Source organism: Engystomops pustulosus, unplaced genomic scaffold (genome assembly GCF_040894005.1).
Source record: "Engystomops pustulosus unplaced genomic scaffold, aEngPut4.maternal MAT_SCAFFOLD_98, whole genome shotgun sequence".
NCBI lineage: Eukaryota > Metazoa > Chordata > Amphibia > Anura > Leptodactylidae > Engystomops > Engystomops pustulosus.
In genome coordinates, this window is record NW_027284982.1 from 236,551 (window position 1) to 252,500 (window position 15,950).

The window sequence follows — 15,950 nt, forward strand, 5'->3', positions numbered from 1 at the left end:
GGAGCAGCCACTCAGGCTACCCGGGAATGTGTCACTGTCCCCCGGCCAAGACTTGGCGGCAAGTCCCGGGGAGGAATAGTGCTCATGGAAGTAGCTCAGCGGGAGCAGCTGCTGAGGCTACCCGGGAATGTGTCACTGTCCCTGGGCCACACTTGGTCGTTGGTTCCTGATGAGGAACATGCCCATGGAAGTAAGAGTTCAGCGGGAGAAGCCGCTCAAGCTACCCGGGAATGTGTCACTGTCCCCCGGCCAGACTTGGCGGCAGGTCCCGGGGAGGAACAGTGCCCATGGAAGTCGGAGCTCCAACCTCCAAGTTGACCTCAGCGGGAGCACTTGCTGAGGCTACCCGGGCATGGGCGACTGTTCCCCGGCCACACTTGGTCGGAGGTCCCGGTGTGGAACATGCCCATGGAAGTTGAAGGGAAGAGAACCGCGAAAGGGAGTTTGGAGGCTGAGCCGCGGCCGAGGAGGTCTCACCGATCCCGGCGTGATTCCAGCCAGGCCCGGTACCCTATACCGAACTCGACAGGGTGGCTGTATCCGGGACCCTGGAACCCTGGGCGGGGAGCCTAGGGGCGAGAGGGGCCCCATGGAGCTCGGGCAGACTAGAAGTACCCTCGTCTGCCCGCTGGAGGGCGCCCTTCCCGGAGCGGAGGGGACCCCCCAAGCGACCAAGTGCAAGCCGAGTTTGGAGCTCGAAACCCGGCCACACTTGGTAGTATGTCCCGGTGAGGAACATGCCCATGGAAGTAAGAGCTCAGCGGGAGCAGCCACTCAGGCTACCCGGGAATGTGTCACTGTCCCCCGGCCAAGACTTGGCGGCAAGTCCCGGGGAGGAATAGTGCCCATGGAAGTAGCTCAGCGGGAGCAGCCACTCAGGCTACCCGGGAATGTGTCACTGTCCCCCGGCCAAGACTTGGCGGCAAGTCCCGGGGAGGAATAGTGCTCATGGAAGTAGCTCAGCGGGAGCAGCTGCTGAGGCTACCCGGGAATGTGTCACTGTCCCTGGGCCACACTTGGTCGTTGGTTCCTGATGAGGAACATGCCCATGGAAGTAAGAGTTCAGCGGGAGAAGCCGCTCAAGCTACCCGGGAATGTGTCACTGTCCCCCGGCCAGACTTGGCGGCAGGTCCCGGGGAGGAACAGTGCCCATGGAAGTCGGAGCTCCAACCTCCAAGTTGACCTCAGCGGGAGCACTTGCTGAGGCTACCCGGGCATGGGCGACTGTTCCCCGGCCACACTTGGTCGGAGGTCCCGGTGTGGAACATGCCCATGGAAGTTGAAGGGAAGAGAACCGCGAAAGGGAGTTTGGAGGCTGAGCCGCGGCCGAGGAGGTCTCACCGATCCCGGCGTGATTCCAGCCAGGCCCGGTACCCTATACCGAACTCGACAGGGTGGCTGTATCCGGGACCCTGGAACCCTGGGCGGGGAGCCTAGGGGCGAGAGGGGCCCCATGGAGCTCGGGCAGACTAGAAGTACCCTCGTCTGCCCGCTGGAGGGCGCCCTTCCCGGAGCGGAGGGGACCCCCCAAGCGACCAAGTGCAAGCCGAGTTTGGAGCTCGAAACCCGGCCACACTTGGTAGTATGTCCCGGTGAGGAACATGCCCATGGAAGTAAGAGCTCAGCGGGAGCAGCCACTCAGGCTACCCGGGAATGTGTCACTGTCCCCCGGCCAAGACTTGGCGGCAAGTCCCGGGGAGGAATAGTGCCCATGGAAGTAGCTCAGCGGGAGCAGCCACTCAGGCTACCCGGGAATGTGTCACTGTCCCCCGGCCAAGACTTGGCGGCAAGTCCCGGGGAGGAATAGTGCTCATGGAAGTAGCTCAGCGGGAGCAGCTGCTGAGGCTACCCAAAAATGTGTCACTGTCCCTGGGCCACACTTGGTCGTTGGTTCCTGATGAGGAACATGCCCATGGAAGTAAGAGTTCAGCGGGAGAAGCCGCTCAGGCTACCCGGGAATGTGTCACTGTCCCTCGGCCAGACTTGGCGGCAGGTCCCGGGGAGGAATAGTGCCCATGGAAGTCGGAGCTCCAACCTCCAAGTTGACCTAAGCGGGAGCAGCCGCTGAGGCTACCCGGGCATGGGTGACTGTTCCCCGGCCACACTTGGTCGGAGGTCCCGGTGTGGAACATGCCCATGGAAGTTGAAGGGAAGAGAACCGCGAAAGGGAGTTTGGAGGCTGAGCCGCGGCCGAGGAGGTCTCACCGATCCCGGCGTGATTCCAGCCAGGCCCGGTACCCTATACCGAACTCTACAGGGTGGCTGTATCCGGGACCCTGGAACCCTGGGCGGGGAGCCTAGGGGCGAGAGGGGCCCCATGGAGCTCGGGCAGACTAGAAGTACCCTCGTCTGCCCGCTGGAGGGCGCCCTTCCCGGAGCGGAGGGGACCCCCAAGCGACCAAGTGCAAGCCGAGTTTGGAGCTCGAAACCCGGCCACACTTGGTAGTATGTCCCGGTGAGGAACATGCCCATGGAAGTAAGAGCTCAGCGGGAGCAGCCACTCAGGCTACCCGGGAATGTGTCACTGTCCCCCGGCCAAGACTTGGCGGCAAGTCCCGGGGAGGAATAGTGCCCATGGAAGTAGCTCAGCGGGAGCAGCCGCTCAGGCTACCCGGGAATGTGTCACTGTCCCCCGGCCAGACTTGGCGGCAGGTCCCGGGGAGGAATAGTGCTCATGGAAGTAGCTCAGCGGGAGCAGCTGCTGAGGCTACCCGGGAATGTGTCACTGTCCCTGGGCCACACTTGGTCGTTGGTTCCTGATGAGGAACATGCCCATGGAAGTAAGAGTTCAGCGGGAGCAGCCGCTCAGGGCTACCCGGGAATGTGTCACTGTCCCCCGGCCAGACTTGGCGGCAGGTCCCGGGGAGGAATAGTGCCCATGGAAGTCGGAGCTCCAGCCTCCAAGTTGACCTCAGCGGGAGCAGCCGCTGAGGCTACCCGGGCATGGGTGACTGTTCCCCGGCCACACTTGGTCGGAGGTCCCGGTGTGGAACATGCCCATGGAAGTTGAAGGGAAGAGAACCGCGAAAGGGAGTTTGGAGGCTGAGCCGCGGCCGAGGAGGTCTCACCGATCCCGGCGTGATTCCAGCCAGGCCCGGTACCCTATACCGAACTCGACAGGGTGGCTGTATCCGGGACCCTGGAACCCTGGGCGGGGAGCCTAGGGGCGAGAGGGGCCCCATGGAGCTCGGGCAGACTAGAAGTACCCTCGTCTGCCCGCTGGAGGGCGCCCTTCCCGGAGCGGAGGGGACCCCCCAAGCGACCAAGTGCAAGCCGAGTTTGGAGCTCGAAACCCGGCCACACTTGGTAGTTGGTCCCGGTGAGGAACATGCCCATGGAAGTAAGAGCTCAGCGGGAGCAGCCACTCAGGCTACCCGGCAATGTGTCACTGTCCCCCGGCCAAGACTTGGCGGCAAGTCCCGGGGAGGAATAGTGCCCATGGAAGTAGCTCAGCGGGAGCAGCTGCTGAGGCTACCCGGGAATGTGTCACTGTCCCCCGGCCAGACTTGGCGGCAGGTCCCGGGGAGGAATAGTGCTCATGGAAGTAGCTCAGCGGGAGCAGCTGCTGAGGCTACCCGGGAATGTGTCACTGTCCCTGGGCAACACTTGGTCGTTGGTTCCTGATGAGGAACATGCCCATGGAAGTAAGAGTTCAGCGGGAGAAGCCGCTCAAGCTACCCGGGAATGTGTCACTGTCCCCCGGCCAGACTTGGCGGCAGGTCCCGGGGAGGAACAGTGCCCATGGAAGTCGGAGCTCCAACCTCCAAGTTGACCTCAGCGGGAGCACTTGCTGAGGCTACCCGGGCATGGGCGACTGTTCCCCGGCCACACTTGGTCGGAGGTCCCGGTGTGGAACATGCCCATGGAAGTTGAAGGGAAGAGAACCGCGAAAGGGAGTTTGGAGGCTGAGCCGCGGCCGAGGAGGTCTCACCGATCCCGGCGTGATTCCAGCCAGGCCCGGTACCCTATACCGAACTCGGCAGGGTGGCTGTATCCGGGACCCTGGAACCCTGGGCGGGGAGCCTAGGGGCGAGAGGGGCCCCATGGAGCTCGGGCAGACTAGAAGTACCCTCGTCTGCCCGCTGGAGGGCGCCCTTCCCGGAGCGGAGGGGACCCCCAAGCGACCAAGTGCAAGCCGAGTTTGGAGCTCGAAACCCGGCCACACTTGGTAGTATGTCCCGGTGAGGAACATGCCCATGGAAGTAAGAGCTCAGCGGGAGCAGCCACTCAGGCTACCCGGGAATGTGTCACTGTCCCCCGGCCAAGACTTGGCGGCAAGTCCCGGGGAGGAATAGTGCCCATGGAAGTAGCTCAGCGGGAGCAGCCGCTCAGGCTACCCGGGAATGTGTCACTGTCCCCCGGCCAGACTTGGCGGCAGGTCCCGGGGAGGAATAGTGCTCATGGAAGTAGCTCAGCGGGAGCAGCTGCTGAGGCTACCCGGGAATGTGTCACTGTCCATGGGCCACACTTGGTCGTTGGTTCCTGATGAGGAACATGCCCATGGAAGTAAGAGTTCAGCGGGAGCAGCCGCTCAGGGCTACCCGGGAATGTGTCACTGTCCCCCGGCCAGACTTGGCGGCAGGTCCCGGGGAGGAATAGTGCCCATGGAAGTCGGAGCTCCAGCCTCCAAGTTGACCTCAGCGGGAGCAGCCGCTGAGGCTACCCGGGCATGGGTGACTGTTCCCCGGCCACACTTGGTCGGAGGTCCCGGTGTGGAACATGCCCATGGAAGTTGAAGGGAAGAGAACCGCGAAAGGGAGTTTGGAGGCTGAGCCGCGGCCGAGGAGGTCTCACCGATCCCGGCGTGATTCCAGCCAGGCCCGGTACCCTATACCGAACTCGACAGGGTGGCTGTATCCGGGACCCTGGAACCCTGGGCGGGGAGCCTAGGGGCGAGAGGGGCCCCATGGAGCTCGGGCAGACTAGAAGTACCCTCGTCTGCCCGCTGGAGGGCGCCCTTCCCGGAGCGGAGGGGACCCCCCAAGCGACCAAGTGCAAGCCGAGTTTGGAGCTCGAAACCCGGCCACACTTGGTAGTTGGTCCCGGTGAGGAACATGCCCATGGAAGTAAGAGCTCAGCGGGAGCAGCCACTCAGGCTACCCGGCAATGTGTCACTGTCCCCCGGCCAAGACTTGGCGGCAAGTCCCGGGGAGGAATAGTGCCCATGGAAGTAGCTCAGCGGGAGCAGCCACTCAGGCTACACGGGAATGTGTCACTGTCCCTCGGCCACACTTGGTCGTAGGTCCCGGTGAGGAACATGCCCATGGAAGTCGGAGCTCCAACCTCCAACCGGGTGAAGCCTCCGAGAGCTAGCCGGGAATAGGGCGCCAATCCCGGCTACCGCCCTCCAGGCTTGCCCCGGTCGAAAGACCTACGTCCTCGCACCAGCACAAGCGCAAAAATTTTCTAAGTGTGGGAGAACCGAGGACCCGCCCGGTGGCACTCTGCCTCTCGCTGCCGCCCTCCTGGAAGCGTCCTCGGTCACTGTGTGTGCGGCAGATATCAGAGCTCCGGAAAGGTGAAAAAGAACCGGTAAGAGGGCGAATCCGGCAGCTCCCTGCCGGGCGAGGACCACCGCGAGCGGCGGGGACGTCAGACGGGAGACGCGCGGCGGACCTTCCGTCGGAGTGCCTGGGATTTTGACCTCGGAGAAGTTCGAAAAAATTATGCGGTCGGAGCTGTCTGCCTTGGCCGGGGAAGGCTCACCGCCGGCGGCTGCCAACCCCTGGCTTGCCCGCTGGATGCCCTTTCGGAGGCTGCTGAAAAAGAACTGTCAGGCGGGCACCTCTCGGAAGAACCGCAGACCAAAACGACCGGTAAAAATTTTGGGCGATCCGACACGTAGTGCACCTTCGGCGGCAGAGAAAAGCAGCAAAAATACCGGTCAGAGAAGGGGAGTTTTGGTCGACTCTGCCAGGTTTTTGCACTAAGTCAGATCCGTAATGCCAGCGGGACTGAGTCGCTTTTGCGTGCCGTGGTCCTGGAGGCCTGCTCGGACAGAGCGGTCCTTCGGGTCCCGCGGGAAGGGGCATTTCATGTTCCTCTGCGGGAGGTGATCCATTTTCTGCGGGAAATGGCGAGCCCCTTCGGCTACAAGAGTGTGTAGGTCCCGCTCAACAGTCTACGTCCTTAACCATCGGGGACTTTGTAGATTTTGCCCAAAATCGCTCTCCGCAGAACAGAGCGTGAGGTCTCCGCGGCGGAGGCCGGAAAAGGTGCGAGGTGAGCGGCATGGTATGACTGGGCTCGTGCCGCTCACTGCTACCCGGAGCGTGGCGCCCTCCGGGTAAAAAGCTAGCCGGGGCGAGTAGGTGGGTTGACGGGCGCATAAGCAACGCCGTCCCCGCCGTACAAGGTGCCGGTGGCCTGGCGAACCACCGGCGTAAGGCTAGCCAGGGCGTACCGCGGGGCAGAGGGCGCATAAGCCACGCTCTCTCTCCATCCCACCAGCACAAGCGAAAAATTTTCAAAGTGTGGGAGAACCGGCTTCCCGACCGGTGGCACTCTGCCTCTCTCTGCCGCCCTCCTGGAAGCGTCCTCGGTCACTCGGAGTACGGCAGATTTAAGAGCTCCGGAATGGTGAAAAAGAACCGGAGAGAGGGCGACTCCGGCTTCTCTCTGCCGGGCGAGGACCACCGCAGGCGGCGGGGACCTCTGACAGGAGGCGGCGCTGCGGGCAGGCTTTCTAAGTGCCTGGGCTTTTGGCCTCGGCGAAAGTCGAAAAAATTATGCGGTCGGAGCTTTCTGCCCCGGCCGGGGAAGGCTCACCGCCGGCGGCTGCCAACCCCTGGCTTGCCCGCTGGATGCCCTTTCGGAGGCTGCTGAAAAAGAACTGTCAGGCGGGCACCTCTCGGAAGAACCGCAGACCAAAACGACCGGTAAAAATTTTGGGCGATCCGACCCGTAGTGCACCTTCGGCGGCAGAGAAAAGCAACAAAAATACCGGTCAGAGAAGGGGAGTTTTGGTCGACTCTGCCAGGTTTTTGCACTAAGTCAGATCCGTAATGCCAGCGGGACTGAGTCGCTTTTGCGTGCCGTGGTCCTGGAGGCCTGCTCGGACAGAGCGGTCCTGCGGGTCCCGCGGGAAGGGGCATTTCATGTTCCTCTGCGGGAGGTGATCCATTTTCTGCGGGAAATGGCGAGCCCCTTCGGCTACAAGAGTGTGTAGGTCCCGCTCAACAGTCTACGTCCTTAACCATCGGGGACTTTGTAGATTTTGCCCAAAATCGCTCTCCGCAGAACAGAGCGTGAGGTCTCCGCGGCGGAGGCCGGAAAAGGTGCGAGGTGAGCGGCATGGTATGACTGGGCTCGTGCCGCTCACTGCTACCCGGAGCGTGGCGCCCTCCGGGTAAAAGGCTAGCCGGGGCGAGTAGGTGGGATGACGGGCGCATAAGCAACGCCGTCCCCGCCGTACAAGGTGCCGGTGGCCTGGCGAACCACCGGCGTAAGGCTAGCCAGGGCGTACCGCGGGGCAGAGGGCGCATAAGCCACGCTCTCTCTCCATCCCACCAGCACAAGCGAAATATTTTCAAAGTGTGGGAGAACCGGCTTCCCGACCGGTGGCACTCTGCCTCTCGCTGCCGCCCTCCTGGAAGCGTCCTCGGTCACTCGGAGTACGGCAGATTTAAGAGCTCCGGAATGGTGAAAAAGAACCGGAGAGAGGGCGACTCCGGCTTCTCTCTGCCGGGCGAGGACCACCGCAGGCGGCGGGGACGTCTGACAGGAGACGGCGCTGCGGGCAGGCTTTAAAAGTGCATGGGGTTTTGGCCTCGGCAAAAGTCGAAAAAATTATGCGGTCGGAGCTGTCTGCCCCGGCCGGGGAAGGCTCACCGCCGGCGGCTGCCAACCCCTGGCTTGCCCGCTGGATGCCCTTTCGGAGGCTTCTGAAAAAGAACTGTCAGGCGGGCACCTCTCGGAAGAACCGCAGACCAAAACGACCGGTAAAAATTTTGGGCGATCCGACCCGTAGTGCACCTTCGGCGGCAGAGAAAAGCAACAAAAATACCGGTCAGAGAAGGGGAGTTTTGGTCGACTCTGCCAGGTTTTTGCACTAAGTCAGATCCGTAATGCCAGCGGGACTGAGTCGCTTTTGCGTGCCGTGGTCCTGGAGGCCTGCTCGGACAGAGCGGTCCTGCGGGTCCCGCGGGAAGGGGCATTTCATGTTCCTCTGCGGGAGGTGATCCATTTTCTGCGGGAAATGGCGAGCCCCTTCGGCTACAAGAGTGTGTAGGTCCCGCTCAACAGTCTACGTCCTTAACCATCGGGGACTTTGTAGATTTTGCCCAAAATCGCTCTCCGCAGAACAGAGCGTGAGGTCTCCGCGGCGGAGGCCGGAAAAGGTGCGAGGTGAGCGGCATGGTATGACTGGGCTCGTGCCGCTCACTGCTACCCGGAGCGTGGCGCCCTCCGGGTAAAAGGCTAGCCGGGGCGAGTAGGTGGGATGACGGGCGCATAAGCAACGCCGTCCCCGCCGTACAAGGTGCCGGTGGCCTGGCGAACCACCGGCGTAAGGCTAGCCAAGGGCGTACCGCGGGGCAGAGGGCGCATAAGCCACGCTCTCTCTCCATCCCACCAGCACAAGCGAAAAATTTTCAAAGTGTGGGAGAACCGGCTTCCCGACCGGTTGCACTCTGCCTCTCGCTGCCGCCGTCCTGGAAGCGTCCTCGGTCACTCGGAGTACGGCAGATTTAAGAGCTCCGGAATGGTGAAAAAGAACCGGAGAGAGGGCGACTCCGGCTTCTCTCTGCCGGGCGAGGACCACCGCAGGCGGCGGGGACGTCTGACAGGAGACGGCGCTGCGGGCAGGCTTTAAAAGTGCATGGGGTTTTGGCCTCGGAGAAAGTCGAAAAAATTATGCGGTCGGAGCTGTCTGCCCCGGCCGGGGAAGGCTCACCTCCGGCGGCTGCCAACCCCTGGCTTGCCCGCTGGATGGCCTTTCGGAGGCTGCTGAAAAAGAACTGTCAGGCGGGCACCTCTCGGAAGAACCGCAGACCAAAACGACCGGTAAAAATTTTGGGCGATCCGACCCGTAGTGCACCTTCGGCGGCAGAGAAAAGCAACAAAAATACCGGTCAGAGAAGGGGAGTTTTGGTCGACTCTGCCAGGTTTTTGCACTAAGTCAGATCCGTAATGCCAGCGGGACTGAGTCGCTCTTGCGTGCCGTGGTCCTGGAAGCCTGCTCGGACAGAGTGGTCCTTCGGGTCCCGCGGGAAGGGGCATTTCATGTTCCTCTGCGGGAGGTGATCCATTTTCTGCGGGAAATGGCGAGCCCCTTCGGCTACAAGAGTGTGTAGGTCCCGCTCAACAGTCTACGTCCTTAACCATCGGGGACTTTGTAGATTTTGCCCAAAATCGCTCTCCGCAGAACAGAGCGGGAGGTCTCCGCGGCGGAGGCCGGAAAAGGTGCGAGGTGAGCGGCATGGTATGACTGGGCTCGTGCCGCTCACTGCTACCCGGAGCGTGGCGCCCTCCGGGTAAAAGGCTAGCCGGGGCGAGTAGGTGGATTGACGGGCGCATAAGCAACGCCGTCCCCGCCGTACAAGGTGCCGGTGGCCTGGCGAACCACCGGCGTAAGGCTAGCCAAGGGCGTACCGCGGGGCAGAGGGCGCATAAGCCACGCCGTCCCCGCTGTACAAGGTGCCGGTGGCCTGGCGAACCACCGGCGTAAGGCTAGCCAAGGGCGTACCGCGGGGCAGAGGGCGCATAAGCCACGCTCTCTCTCCATCCCACCAGAACAAGCGAAAAAATTTCAAAGTGTGGGAGAACCGGCTTCCCGACCGGTGGCACTCTGCCTCTCGCTGCCGCCCTCCTGGAAGCGTCCTCGGTCACTCGGTGTCCGGCAGATTTCAGAGCTCCGGAATGGTGAAAAAGAACCGGTGAGAGGGCGAATCCGGCTTCTCTCTGCCGGGCGAGGACCACCGCAGGCGGCAAGGGACGTCTGCCAGGAGACGGCGCTGCGGGCAGGCTTTAAAAGTGCATGGGGTTTTGGCCTCGGCGAAAGTCGAAAAAATTTTGCGGTCGGAGCTGTCTGCCCCGGCCGGGGAAGGCTCACCGCCGGCGGCTGCCAACCCCTGGCTTGCCCGCTGGATGCCCTTTCGGAGGCTGCTGAAAAAGAACTGTCAGGCGGGCACCTCTCGGAAGAACCGCAGACCAAAACGACCGGTAAAAATTTTGGGCGATCCGACCCTCAGTGCACCTTCGGCGGCAGAGAAAAGCAACAAAAACACCGGTCAAAGAAGGGAGGTTTTGGTCGACTCTGCCTGGTTTTTGCACAAAGTCAGATCCGTAATGCCAGCGGGACTGAGTCGCTTTTGCGTGCCGTGGTCCTGGAGGCCTGCTCGGACAGAGCGGTCCTTCGGGTCCCGCGGGAAGGGGCATTTCATGTTCCTCTGCGGGAGGTGGTCCATTTTCTGCGGGAAATGGCGAGCCCCATCGGCTACAAGAGTGTGTAGGTCCCGCTCAACAGTCTACGTCCTTAACCATCGGGGACTTTGTAGATTTTGGCAGAAATCGCCCCCCGCAGGTCCTAGCGGGAGGTCTCCGCGGCGGAGGCCGGAGAGGGCGCGAGGTGAGCGGCATGGTATGACTGGGTTCGTGCCGCTCACTGGTACCCGGAGCGTGGCGCCCTCCGGGTAAAAGGCTAGCCGGGGCGAGTAGGTTGGTTGACGGGCGCATAAGCCACGCCGTCCCCGCCGTACAAGGTGCCGGTGGCCTGGCGAACCACCGGCGTAAGGCCAGCCAGGGCGGACCGCGGGGCAGAGGGCGCATAAGCCACGCTCTCTCTCCATCCCACCAGAACAAGCGAAAAATTTTCAAAGTGTGGGAGAACCGGCGACCCGACCGGTGGCACTCTGCCTCTCGCTGCCGCCCTCCTGGAAGCGTCCTCGGTCACTCGGTGTCCGGCAGATTTCAGAGCTCCGGAATGGTGAAAAAGAACCGGAGAGGGGGCGACTCCGGCTTCTCTCTGCCGGGCGAGGACCACCGCAGGCGGCAAGGGACGTCTGACAGGAGACGGCGCTGCGGGCAGGCTTTAAAAGTGCATGGGGTTTTGGCCTCGGCGAAAGTCGAAAAAATTTTGCGGTCGGAGCCGTCTGCCCCGGCCGGGGAAGGCTCACCGCCGGCGGCTGCCAACCCCTGGCTTGCCCGCTGGATGGCCTTTCGGAGGCTGCTGAAAAAGAACTGTCAGGCGGGCACCTCTCGGAAGAACCGCAGACCAAAACGACCGGTAAAAATTTTGGGCGATCCGACCCTCAGTGCACCTTCGGCGGCAGAGAAAAGCATCAAAAATACCGGTCAAAGAAGCGAGGTTTTGGTCGACTCTGCCAGGTTTTTCCACAAAGTGTTGGCATCGTGCGGCGTCGCGCTTTGCCGTACCGTATCCCCAATGGAGCGGCGCCCGGCGGGGTAGGCTAGCCATGTGAGGTCGAGGGCGGGAGGACGGGACGTAAGCCAGGCCGTTCTCCACAAGAAATTCCGGACGCGGAGACCCCTTCTCCGCCCTACGGTCCCCAATGGGGTGGCGCCCGGCGGGTGAGGCTAGCCATGGGAGGACGGGACGTAAGCCAGGCCGTTCTCCACAAGAAATTCCGTACGCGGAGACCCCTTCTCCGCCCTACGGTCCCCAATGGGGTGGCGCCCGGCGGGTGAGGCTAGCCATGTGAGGTCGAGGGCGGGAGGACGGGACGTAAGCCAGGCCGTTCTCCACAAGTAAATTCCGGACGCGGAGACCCCTTCTCCGCCCTACGGTCCCCAATGGGGTGGCGCCCGGCGGGTGAGGCTAGCCGTGTGAGGTCGAGGGCGGGAGGACGGGACGTAAGCCAGGCCGTTCTCCACAAGTAAATTCCGGACGCGGAGACCCCTTCTCCGCCCTACGGTCCCCAATGGGGTGGCGCCCGGCGGGTGAGGCTAGCCATGTGAGGTCGAGGGCGGGAGGACGGGACGTAAGCCAGGCCGTTCTCCACAAGTAAATTCCGGACGCGGAGACCCCTTCTCCGCCCTACGGTCCCCAATGGGGTGGCTCCCGGCGGGTGAGGCTAGCCATGTGAGGTCGAGGGCGGGAGGACGGGACGCAAGCCAGGCCGTTCTCCACAAACTCCCAGCGGTAGAGTCTCGGCTCTCCGCTCTTTTGATCGATCTGACACAGCGCGATCCGGCGGGGCAGGGCACTTTGCTCGGTCAGGGGTATTGGCCCCGGCCGGTTTATGGTAAAGCGTTCCTTAGCCTCAGTCTTGGTCGCGCATCAATCCCCCGCTCCCCGTGAGCGGCTGTCGTCCTCTGCCTAAGGTTGTGTAGCGCGGTGCCAGTGTGGTCCTCGCACGGCCCCGCTCCTGCCACAGCGGTAGGACTCTCTGCTTCGGCTGAGGTTTGCTACGAAGCGTATGGAACGGGCGTACTCCACCGTACCGTGGGTGGGGGGCGGCGGCGTTGGCGGCGGCAGCGTCCAGCGCGGAGCTCCGGCTCCCGCGGCAGCGCCTCGCCTAGTGTCCCTCGGGCAAGTCCAATCGCCCCCCGCCCGGTCGGAGAGCGCAGACACACCTCTGTGTCCACGGTTTATTTTTCGCAGCACGAAAAGGGACGGCTCCCGCCTGCTCCTCGCGGCGGCGACGAGGCTTAGACCCACCGTGGCGTATCCGCGGTAGGTATGCTCGTCGGTCGGAGGAGCGGTTGCGGTCGAGTGGTCCCCAGTGTACCCTGTTAGCGCTGCCCGCCTACGCCTGAAGAGCTGCGGACCGAGAAAAAGGTTCGCTCCGCTGCTGACGGCGAAGCGCGCGGCACGCCGCGGAAGAGGAGAGGGAGCGGTCGCCCCCGGGGCGGCTCCCCTCCGAGTCCGGCAGAAGCAGAGATTGTAGCGGAGGGGGGGTTTCTAAATTCCCCGGGCGTGTTATCCCCAGCGGTAGCCTTTGAACTCTTCAACCGCAAGCACGATCGCACGTTCACAGCACCCGTCACTAGGAGCCGGGCCAGAGGCGGGCGGCAGACGAAACCGACATGAGCGCTTAAGGGTATTGCACCCCCGGCGCCCAGACCCTGGAAATTGAGTCTGCCCCCAAAGCCCACCCGCGTCCTCCTTGGCGCTCCCGGAGTACATGGTCGTAGATGGGCCATCGGTCGCTAATGCCAAACTGCGTCCCAGGGGTGCGTCCCCTCTGACCAACGGCAGACCCATCCCTCTCGCCAATCCGCGGATCCCCGCCAGGTCCCGAACAGGGCTCGTCCTTTAGCGTTTCAAATGCGCCCTCCCCGCCATACGAGGGGTTGAGGACCGTAGCCTTCCCTTACGAGAGGCACCAGGGGTGCGCCTGCTCGAGGGCCCGGCCGTGGGCGTAACGCTTGGGCCGCCCGGGGGAGTCGGTAGACCATGGGAGACCAACACTCGCACACGAACGTTGCCCGTGCTTTTGTGGAAGAGAGCTTCTTGCGAGGTTGTCGCTGCGGTGGCGCCCGGACAAACCCTATCCCTAAAACTTCTGGGGAATTGGCGTCTAAGCCTGCACCCTGCACGGTATCCCTGCACCCACGAAGGGGGCCGTGGAAGGCTTGGGGTCGCGCCGGCGAAACCGACCGGATGCCCGGGGTACTGAACCCCCGGGGTCCCACCCTGGAAATTGAGCCGTCCGACCCCGCCACGTCTTCCTAGTGCTCTCCTTGGCTCCCCCGCCTGTGGGCATCGTTAGGGGCTGCGGTCATCAGCGCCGGCTAAGCTTCGGCAACACGGCCGACCCACCCCTTCGGCGCCTGGGGGTGCCTGGTCCCAGTCCGGGCCGTTCCGTAGGGGCGGCTATCCCTTACATGAGGGACTCGGTGCGTCCGCTCGGGCTGCGGGGCTCCGGCTCCGACAGCCGGGGAGCTGGTTTTGACCGCGGGCCTCCACGGGAACCGGCAGGGACCGGACTAGGCGTCAAGCCGAAAATAACCCCGGCACCCTCTGCTTCCAAAGCGAGGGGACCTTTGGCCGAGCGGGGGCACCGGAAGCCGAACCGACCCCAACCCCTCTTCCTACCCCAGGGCTGGGCTGACCAATCCCCTGATCGGGTCTAAAATGGAAGAAGGGGATTCGAGGGAAGGGGCTGGCGGAAGGCAGTTGCCCGACGGAGTAGGCGAAGGCCAGGCCGTTTCCGAGTCCCGAGCAGAGGAGGGCGAACTCGGCTCTTCATCGACCGACGGCGAGGCGAGGGCGGTGGCTGCCGCGGGGAAGACTCCATTGCTCGTCAGCGCGCTAGGAGCGGGGCCGACTGGCTGCTCGGGGTATGGCATCCCCGGGGGCCCACCCTGGAAATCTTCGCTCCTCAGCCGCTGCAGGTTATAAGGTCCCGCCGCGCGTAAGCGCTCAACTCTCCGACCCACGGATGTCGAGCCCATGGTGAGCCGGCCGTTTCGTACGGGGAAAAGGGGTCCTCTGGCCCCACATCGATCGAGGGGGTTTAGATCCGCGGAGGCACGCACCGCGAGGCGAATCGCTGCTTTTCCCCAAGAGGTTAACCTTCAAACCACCGAGTAGGTTCGGGGCAGGGCCGACAGTCTGCACTGGGGTATTGCATCCCTGGTGGGGCGACCCTGGAAATCTCTGCCCCTTTCCACTCTTTCGGTTGGGCCTCTCGTCGGGGCGAGCGTAAGTCGGCAAGCAGACGTGGGAAGAGGCTTCTTACCGGTGACACTCCCTTCGTGAGAGAGGCAGGTACTCGCCCCGGACCCCGGTCCAAATCTGCGCGGGCCGGACGGCCTCGGCCCTAGCCGAAGGCCGCTCCCGCGAAGCCAGGGAGCCGAAAAAATAACCCCGACACCCTCCGCGACCTCGCGTGCTTCCAAAGCGAGGGGAACCTTTGGCCGAGCGGGGCACCCGAAGCCGAACCGACCCCAACCCCTCTTCTTACCCCAGGGCTGGGCTGACCAATCCCCTGATCGGGTCTAAAATGGAAGAAGGGGATTCGAGGGAAGGGGCTGGCGGAAGGCAGTTGCCCGACGGAGTAGGCGAAGGCCAGGCCGTTTCCAAATCCCGAGCCAGAGGAGGGCGAACGACGTTCTTCATCGACCGACGGCGAGGCTAGGGCGAGGGCGGTGGCTGCCGCGGGGAAGACTCCATTGCTTGCCAGCGTGCTAGGAGCGGGGCCGACAGGCTGCTCGGGGTATGGCATCCCCGGGGGCCCACCCTGGAAATCTTCGCTCCTCAGCCGCTGCAGGTTATAAGGTCCCGCCGCGCGTAAGCGCTCAACTCCCCGACCCACGGACGTCGAGCCCATGGTGAGCTGACAGTTTCGTACGGGGAAAAGGGGTCCTCTGGCCCCACATCGATCGAGGGGGTTTAGATCCGCGGAGGCACGCACCGCGAGGCGAATCGCTGCTTTTCCCCAAGAGGTTAACCTTCAAACCACCGAGTAGGTTCGGGGCAGGGCCGACTGTCTGCACTGGGGTATTGCATCCCTGGTGGGGCGACCCTGGAAATCTCTGCCCCTTTCCACTCTTTCGGTTGGGCCTCTCGTCGGGGCGAGCGTAAGTCGGCAAGCAGACGTGGGAAGAGGCTTCTTACCGGTGACACTCCCTTCGTGAGAGAGGCAGGTACTCGCCCCGCACCCCGGTCCAAATCTGCTCGGTCCGGCCGTCGTCGGCCCTAGCCGAAGGCCGCTCCCGCGAAGCCAGGCGATCCGAACCGAGGATCCGCGCGAGCCTTCTCCAAGCCCTCTGCCGGGCGCTGGTGTTGAAAGCGTAGCGGACCCTGTTCGCCGGAGCGATAGGAGCGGAGCACCGGTCCCGCAGGGTTGAAAGCTGGGTAGCAGCGCCGTAGCTTCCCTCCCAGCCTTCCCCCGGACCTGGCGCCCGATCCCCTCCGCTCCTCTGTGCGTTGGCGGGCGGCGCTGCATGGGTACGTCGCGACGGCTCCTATCGTCTCTCTCGCTTAACAGTGTGGAGAGGTGGTGGTGGAGCCGTCCGACACTCGAGGTGCTGAAGTTGAGCGT